Source organism: Saccopteryx leptura, chromosome 1 (genome assembly GCF_036850995.1).
Source record: "Saccopteryx leptura isolate mSacLep1 chromosome 1, mSacLep1_pri_phased_curated, whole genome shotgun sequence".
Taxonomy (NCBI): domain Eukaryota; kingdom Metazoa; phylum Chordata; class Mammalia; order Chiroptera; family Emballonuridae; genus Saccopteryx; species Saccopteryx leptura.
This window is the reverse complement of record NC_089503.1, coordinates 56,221,493-56,229,960: the sequence shown is the minus strand read 5'-3', so window position 1 is coordinate 56,229,960 and position 8,468 is coordinate 56,221,493. Positions and strand designations below refer to the sequence as shown.

Sequence of the window (8,468 nt, the reverse complement as noted above, 5' to 3'; positions counted from 1 at the left end):
AAAAGAACTTCCTAAGTAAATTGTGCCTCAGTCTATCCTATTCATTCTTGTTCTCATACACATCTGGGATAATCTTTCCAATACATTTGGAAATATATTTGATCGTAGGTATCCCCACACTGTCTATGAAACACAGCCACATTTATTTAAAAAAATCTGTATTATGAATGCCTTAGCATACTGACAATAGCAGGCAGAATATGGACATGTAGTGTGATGTGGTGTCCAAAGCACTGAGCCAAGACTGAGAAGATCCCAGGCCCATAGTAGAGGATGATGATGTGGATATGGGAGCCATACTGTTGAGAATTTTCTGGCGAGCATTTTGGGAAAGAATGTGGAAGACAGCACAAAGGATCAGAACTTAGGAAACAAAAATTAGGACATCAAGAATTGCTGTTGACATTAAGACAAAAAACCCATACTAGATGTTGATGTGGAAGTCATCACAGGCATAATTGGCCAAGCCAATGTATTCACACAGTGTATGTAGGAACATGTTATTTCTATAAATTCATCCTCTTTAGAAGAAATATCATAGGGAAAATTGTACAATGTGCTAAAAAATACAGCCACATCAATTTTCTCTATCATTGAGTGAGTCAATACCATGGGATACCTCCATGAGTAATGTAGTGCAGTGTAGCAGTTAAAATGCCATAGTCAGCAACATGTCTGACTCAGAAATGAAAGAGAAATGCTGGAAGTAGAGCTGAGCAATGCAGCTATTGAGAGAGATTTCCCAACCATTGTGCCAGAAAATGGCAAATGCCTTGGTTCTTTTGTGGCAAAGACAATGTCAACTCCAGCCAGCATACAGAGGAAAAGATACATAAGTTTATGGTGGCTGCTCTTGATGAGGATAATAAAGATGAGAAGACCATTTCCAAGGAGGGAAAAGACATAAGATATAAAGAGGGGAACGGAAATCCATATATGTCTTCTTGGCCTGGAATGCCCAGCAGATAAAAGACTACATGGTTACCATCAGTGTGGTTGAACATAGCCATTTCTGAGGCATGCTAATGTGGACTTTAACTTCACTTAATAGATATAAAGAGAAATAAAGATTATATATAAATGTTTTCATTGAGTTTTCTGATTGAATATACCAAATTAAATGCCTACCTTTACCACTGTTTTCTCCTATGACCTGCTAAAATCTTAATTAAAAAACAAAACAAGAGAGTTGTAAACAAAAAAGCAAAACAGAAACTAATAGTAGAAAAGTGACAACAACATTTTAAAAGCAGATGGGTGACTATGGACTAAACCAGTGGTTCTCAAACTTTTTGAAGTTGGGAGCATTTAAAATCCTACAAATAATTGTAGGTGCACTATATACAAATTTCTGAGAAATATATTAAAATAATTAAGTCAAATATTAAAGAAAAAATATAAAGTCCAAGCGTGCTTATATGGTAAATAAATGAAATAAATATGACAAAATTAAATTTATTCTGACATTAAAAACATTTTTATGTTACATTTTTTGAGTTATGTTTTTTAGAATTTGTAAAAAGGAAGAATTAAAAAGACAAAAAGGTTATCTTTTTATATATATAGATACATTCTTAGTAAGATTTAGTAAATTTGGCAGGTCCTGGCGCAAATGTGTTAAGTTTTTTCATTCTTGTGTTTATGAGAAACATGAGCCTGATGTGTCCTAGAGATTTCTTCAATATTTGGGCATATATTTGAAAGGCAAACTCTCATTTCTTCATCAATACATTGAAGAATTTCTCTCTTTTTACTCTTAATTGTATTGAGTGCAGAAAACCCCCACCATACATATCATCTTAACTTTACACCAAACAAAGGATAGAAGAAACTTGCCTCCAATCTTTCCAGGGAACATGGGGGGTAGTGTAAACAATCCAGCATCTCAGCATAACAGCCTTTTGCAACCTAATCAGGCAAGTGAGGTGGGGGGTTGGACATACTGTCAGCTTACAGCCAATTCCCCACATCTCTGTCCCCCCAAAATCTAAATTCCAAAAACCCTGTTGGTTTTTTGGTCCCCAACAGGCACATATTTCTCTGGAATACCATAGGGAGCACCTGGAAATCTTCTAGGGCATACCAGTGCACCCTGGTGTACACTTTGAGAACCACAGGACTAAACAGATAACACTAATAGATTCAAACTGAAAACAAGAATCAAGTTAATTTTCACTATAAAACCCAAATAGTCTCAAAAATTAGAAATATCATGTACTTCTTTAAATAAAGATAAGATGAGACTTTTTAATAAGGAGTTTTGGTGGAAATCTATATAAAGGAGAGTTAGATTACTGGATCCTCTTCCTTACCCTGTTCATCCAAGTGAAATGTAGAAAAGAAAGGCTCTTAGCATAAGTAACTTTACCCAGAACTTACTTTCTCTAAAACAAAGAGACTTTTAGCAGGACTTATTTTTTCTAAAAGACTCCCTAACCCTGGCCTTAAGGCTAGTTTTGCAGGCTGTGGCCTTGGACTAGTTTTGTAAGGTTGCAGATGTACCCAGAATGTTTTTCCCTGAATTAATCCTATAGATAAACATTGTAAATGAGCCTGTTTTACTGCTTTGTTTTACTGCTAGGCTTCCTCTTCTCCCCATATCCTGGTCAGAATGTAAATTTGCCTTTAAAAGCTTGTTCCTGAATGTGTTTGGGGCCTCAAGGTTTTGGAACACTAATTCCCTTGTTGGTTGCCAGCTTTTTATAATAAAGACTCCTTAATTTGACTACTTAATTGTGTGGTAAATGTCTGTTTCTTGCTGTTCCAATATAACACAAGCACCACTTTCCTTGTCTAGCAGACTACTAGAGGTTTATTCTCTGGTCAGGATAAACCTGGAAAATTCTGGAGACTCCAAGCATAGCTGGGTCAGGGATACTGTGCTAAGAGCAGAGAGTTAAATGAAACCCTCGAGAACTTCTCCTGTACATGCCAGGTAATGTTAGCTTACAAACCTGGATCTTCCAGTTAATTTTAATTTAAGAATGAGGTATAAAAAGTGATTAGAGGTTCTACATGTGGGCACAGGATTTGTTTAGGGAGAGACTTTATGTCAGATTACTCCAATCCAGAATTTTATATCAAAATGTCAAATATTTTAAGACTAGAAATTGTTATGTTATATTCTCAAACACTCAAAAAATTTATCTGCCACGAAGCCTTTCACAGCAAGCTACCAGAAGATAAGCATCACCAAAATAGGAAAATGAACCATAGGCTTCAATAAAAGCTAAAACCAAGTGCTACAATTCAGGAGTGGATATAGGCTGTGAAGAAGTGAGGGAATTCCTTGAACAATGGTAAAGGCTGACAGCTGTGAGGTGACCTAGACTACTTGAACCTAGATTGCATCAAGGGAATAGAGGACACCCAAGGAAAGTTTAAAAAGAAATAAAAACTAGTTTTGAAACAACTTTTATTTCTAGTACAAAGTAAGACAATATAAACTAGGCAAAATAGAAAATATGCATGTTTGTGTGTGTGTGTTGGGAGGATAAAAGGGTTACATGTAGAAAAGCAAAATGCCTACCTTCTATATAAGAAAGTCAGTGAGAAACATAGATAAATGGTTAAAAATATATGTAAAACAAGAAATAATACTATAAACTTTAAATGGAGCTAAATAAAAAAAAACAATTATGAAATGTTAAAGTGGATTTTTGAGAAGCAGGAATCAAAGGTGGGATGGGGCAGGGAATCTCTATTTTTTTTATTTTTTGTATTTTTTTGAAGCTGGAAACGGGGAGAGACAGACTCCCGCATGCGCCCTACCAGGATCCACCCGGCACGCCCACCAGGGGCGAAGCTCTGCCCACCAGGGGGCGATGCTCTGCCCCTCCCGGGCGTCGCTCTGCCATGACCAGAGCCACTCTAGTGCCTGGGGCAGAGGCCAAGGAGCCATTCCCAGCGCCCGGGCCATCTTTGCTCCAATGGAGCCTTGGCTGCGGGAGGGGAAGAGAGAGACAGAGAGGAAGGAGGGGGGGTGGAGAAGCAAATGGGTGCTTCTCCTATGTGCCCTGGCCGGGGATCGAACCTGGGTCCCCCGCACGCCAGGCCGACGCTCTACTGCTGAGCCAACCGATCAGGGCTCTATTTTTTATTGTAAGCCTTATAGGAGAGCTTTAAAAACAGGTGTGTTTATACTAGTTACAAAAATAAAATAAAAAACAAGTTATTGCAATTAACTGTCTAGCTCTTTACCTAAAACAAATTTGTAGTAGCTCATAGCTATGTTTCTCTCACTCCTTATTTTAAACGTGGGAGCCAAAAAATCCTATTCTCTTGAGCATCAGATTATCCCCTTAGAGAACATACAGTGTTTTGACTAAACTGACTCTTCTCTCTTAAGAGGAAAGTCTAGACAAGCTGGCATTGGAGTAGGTGTAGACAATTGGGTGGAAATGTTTCCTGAAGTAAATATTTATCTCCTGGTACATCACGTTGATGCTATTAAAAAAAAGTACTTTTCCAAGGAAAGCCAAATTCCTAGAGGAATGGAAAGGTGGGACCAAAAAATGAAGGCATAATGGTGCACCATAGACCTAATATAAAAGAACAGGTGAAGGCAAGAGGAACAGAGCCAGAAACCAAACAGGATCAGAAGTTGGAGAACCGCCTTTAGAAGCTGATGGAGGCTTTGAGAAAAGAAATCATCAGGGAGATTTGTTTTGATTGAAGCTATAGGGGAATGTCAAGGAGCTGGGGAATGGCCTTTGAAAACATTTGCCTAAAACAGGGGTCCTCAAACTATGGTCCGCGGGCTGCATGCGGCTCCCTGAGGCCATTTATCCGGCCCCCGCCGCACTTCTGGAAGGGGCACCTCTTTCATTGGTGGTCATCCTGTGCTCCTGGAGTACTGTATGTGGTGTCGCTCACGTACAGTACTACTTCCAGTGACGTGGGACGCACGCATCACGGCTCCGGAAGCGCATCACATCACTTGTTATGGCTAGCAGTGACAAATGGAACTGGACATTGACCATCTCATTAGCCAAAAGCAGGCCCATAATTCCCATTGAAATACTGGTCAGTTTGTTGATTTGAATTTACTTATTCTTTATTTTAAATATTGTATTTGTTCCCATTTTGTTTTTTTTTACTTTAAAATAAGATATGTGCAGTGTGCATAGGGATTTGTTCATAGTTTTTTTTATAGTCCGGCCCTCCAACGGTCTGAGGGACAGTAAACTGGCTCCCTGTGTAAAAAGTTTGGGGACCCCCGGCCTAAAACAACTCTGGTCCAATTCCAATTTTATCCTAAAAGACTCCTCCCCATGCTTTCTTCTAAAAGAAGTTTTCCTGAGCCTGGTTTGAGCAGCTGGGCACTTTTATCACCCCTCTCACTGGAACTTCTTAGAATCTGCAATAGTAACAGTTCTCTGCCTATGTGATTCATTTCCCATAGGTCACAGTTTTCTAAATGTTAGAAAACTTTTTTTGAACAATTTTTATTATGCTGTATATTAATAAAATACATGAGAATCTTTCATATTTTATATTATAAAGTGCTTTCTCTTGTTATGATTCTTTTGAAAATTTTATTTAGAAAATTAAATTTGGCAGAGTGATATTGATCAAGAAGAGTACATAGGTTTCAGGTAAACATTTCTATAGCATTTGAACTGTTGATTGTGTTGTCTACTATCATCCAAAATCAAGTTATTTTTCATTATCTTATATTTGTCTCTCTTTACACCCTTTTCCCACCCCTCCCCTACACTCTCCTCCCCCATGTACCCCACTCTCTTGTAACTACTTCACTTTTATCTATGTCCATGAGTCTCAGTTTTATATCACTCCTATGTGTAAAATCATATGGGTCTTAGATTTTTCTGATTTACTTATTCAGTATAATGTTCTCAAGGTCCATCCATGTTGCTGTAAATGGCACTATGTCATCATTTCCTATGGCTGAGTAGTATTCCAGTGTATATATGTACCATTTCTTTATCCAATCCTCTATTGAGGGATACTTTGGTTGTTTCCATGTCTTGGCCACAGTGAATAATACTGCGATGAACATAGGGGTGCACGTGTCTTTATGTACCAATGTTTTTGAGTTTTTGGAGCAGATACCCAGTAGAGTGATTGCTGGGTCATATGGTAGTTCTATTCTTAATTTTTTGAGGAACCACTATACTTTCTTCCATAATGGTTGTATTAATTTGCATTCCCACCAGCAGTGAATGACACAACTTCTCCAACATTTGTCATTACCTGTGTTGTTATAATAGCCAATCTAACAGGTATGAGGTGGTATCTCATTATAGTTTTGATTTGCATTTCTTGAATAGCTAGTGAAGATGAGCATCTTTTCATATTCATATATCTGTTGGCCATTTGTATGTTCTCCTGGCAGAAGTGCCTGTTCAGGTCCTCTACCTATTATTTAATTGGATTGTTTGCTTATTTGTTGTGGAGCTTTGTGAGTTTTTTATATATTTTGGATATTAACCTTTTATTGGAGCTGTTGTTTGCAAAAATTGTCTCCCCTTTGGTTGGCTGCCTATTTGTTTTTTTTTTTTTTTTACAGAGACAGAGAGAGAGTCAGACAGGGACAGACAGACAGAAACGGAGAGATGAGAAGCATCAATCATTAGTTTTTCGTTGCACATTGTGACACCTTAGTTGCTCATTGATTGCTTTCTCATATGTGCCTTGACTGTGGGCCTTCAGCAGACGGAGTAACCCCTTGCTCGAGCCAGAGACTTTGGGTCCAAGCTGGTGAGCTTTTGCTCAAACCAGATGAGCCAACGCTCAAGCTGGTGACCTCAGGGTCTCAAACCTGAGTCCTCCGCATCCCAGTCCCATGCTCTATCCACTGCGCCACCGCCTGGTCAGGCTGCCTATTTGTTGTGTTGCGAGTTTCTTTTGCTATATGGAAGCTTTATAGTTTGATATATTTCCATTCATTTATCTTTGCCTTTGGGGTCAAATTCATAAATTATTCTCTAGAGCCAAGGTCCATGAGTGTAGTACCTATGTTTTCTTCTATGTAATTTATAGTTTCAGGTTTTATATCTATATGTAGGTCTTTGATCCATTTTGAATTAATTTTTGTGCAGGAAGACACACTGTAGTCAAGTTTCATTCTTTTGCATGTGGCTTTCCAATTTTCCCAGCACCATTTATTAAGGAGGGTTTCTTTTCTCCATTGTGTGTTTTTGGCTTCTTTGTTGAAGATGATTTGTTCATATATATGTGGTTTTATTTCTGGGCTCTTGATTTGGTTCCATTAGTTTGTATGCCTTTTTTCTGCCAATACCATGCTGTTTTGATTATCGTGGCTCTATAGTATAATTTGAAATCAGGTAGTGTGTTACCTCCAGCTTCATTCTTTTTCTTCAAGATTGCTTTGGCTATTCAGGTTATTTTTAATGGTTCCATACAAAACTGTTAATTTTTTGTTCTATTTCTTTAAAAAATGACATTGGGATTTTAATGAGGTTTGTACTAGATTTGTGTATTGCTTTGGGTAATTTGGCCATTTTAACTATGTTGATTCTTCCAATCCATGAACATGGAATTTTTTCTATTTCACTGTGTGTTTTTCAATTTCTTTCAATAGTGTTTTATAGTTTTCAATATATAGGTTCTTCACATCCTTTGTTAAGTTTATTCCTAAGTATTTTATTTTATTTTTTTGTTGCAATTGTAAAAGGAATTGTTTTTTGAGTTTATTTTCCAAAGTTTTACTGTTTGTGCATAGGAAAGCAATAGACTTTTTTTTTTTTAATATTGATTTTGTATCCTGTGACTTGACTATATTGGTTTATTGTTTCTAATAGTTTTTCAGTGGATTCTTTGGGGTTTTCTACATACAGGATCATGTCATCTGCAAAAAATGATAGCTTTACTTCCTCTTTCCCAATATGGATGCTTTTATTTCTTTCTCTTGCTTGATTGTTCTGGCTAAAACTTCTAGAACTATGTTGAATAAGAGTGGAAAGAATGGGTAACCTTTTCTTGTTCCTGATTTTAGAAGAAAAACCTTCATTTTTTTTTACCGTTTAGTATGCTATTAGCTGACGGTTTATCATATATGTCCTTTATCATGTCGAGGTACTTTCCTTCTATTTCTATTTTTGAATGTTTTAAACATAAAAGGATGTTGTATCTTATCAAATAACTTTTCTACATTTATTAATATGATCATATGATTTTTGTTAGTTGTTTTCTTGATGTAGTGTATTATGTTGATTGATTTTGGACTGTTGAATCATCCTTGTGCTCCTGGAATGAATCTCACTTGATTGTGATGTACTATTTTTTAAATGTGTTGTTGTATTTGATTTTCTAGTATTTTGTTTAGGATTTTTGCATCTGTATTCATTAGAAATATTGATTTATAGGTTTTTGTTTTTTTTGTGTGTGTTGTCCTTGCCAGACTTTGGTTATGTTGGCTTCATAAAATGTGTTAGGGAGTATTACTTATTCTTCTACTGTTTGGGGCACTTTGAGAAGGATAG

General features: G+C 37.0%; 1 pseudogene; it reads right to left on the bottom strand.

Annotated features, from left to right (window-relative positions):
- Positions 1 to 32: 32 nt before the first annotated feature.
- Positions 33 to 1,409, bottom strand: LOC136394261 (olfactory receptor 52B4-like; annotated as a pseudogene).
- Between the last annotated feature and the right edge of the window lie 7,059 nt (positions 1,410 to 8,468).